At 58.4% G+C, this 608-nt stretch overlaps 1 non-coding gene across 1 annotated transcript; it reads right to left on the bottom strand.

Annotated features, from left to right (window-relative positions):
* Positions 1–340: 340 nt before the first annotated feature.
* On the bottom strand, positions 341–450 carry Tc00.1047053477199.10. The gene has a single exon (XR_008254864.1). It is a non-coding gene; the product is annotated as a 5S ribosomal RNA (M5) (ribosomal RNA).
* Positions 451–608: the final 158 nt, after the last annotated feature.

The raw sequence follows: 608 nt of genomic DNA on the forward strand, positions 1-608 counted from the left end.
GGGTGCCGTACCCTTCCCTCTTTTTTTTTTTCTTTCCGCCACCGCGCGCCGCCAGTCGCTTTTTCACCGAGCCGAGGCGGGCGGTGGGTGGGCTTTTCGAGCGCGCGGGCGCCGCAGCAAAAAAGAAAAATTGCTGACGCAGTTCCCGCGCCACATGTGGGGAAGCGAAGCGTCCGGAGGCTTCGTGGCAAAATCCGGAAAGGGGCCCGCGGAGCCTCATTTTCCATGTGTTTTTTTTTTCCTTTTAAAAATTTCTTCTTGCCGTTTTTCCTAAATTTTTTCCCCCTGTTTTCATCATCTCCCGTGGCGTCGGCGGTTGCACATCGCGTGGCGCGTCGCCGGGTACGACCATACTTGGCCGAGTGCACCACATCCCGTCCGATTTGTGAAGTTAAGCGGCCACAGGCCTCGTTAGTACGGCGATCAGTGATGGCGCTGGAACCCGGGGTGCCGTACCCTTCCCACTTTTTTTTTTTCTTTCCGCCACCGCGCGCCGCCAGTCGCTTTTTCACCGAGCCGAGGCGGGCGGTGGGTGGGCTTTTCGAGCGCGCGGGCGCCGCAGCAAAAAAGAAAAATTGCTGACGCAGTTCCCGCGCCACATGTGGGGA

The sequence above is a fragment of the Trypanosoma cruzi genome, assembly GCF_000209065.1.
Source record: "Trypanosoma cruzi strain CL Brener chromosome Unknown tcruzi_1047053477199, whole genome shotgun sequence".
NCBI lineage: Eukaryota > Euglenozoa > Kinetoplastea > Trypanosomatida > Trypanosomatidae > Trypanosoma > Trypanosoma cruzi.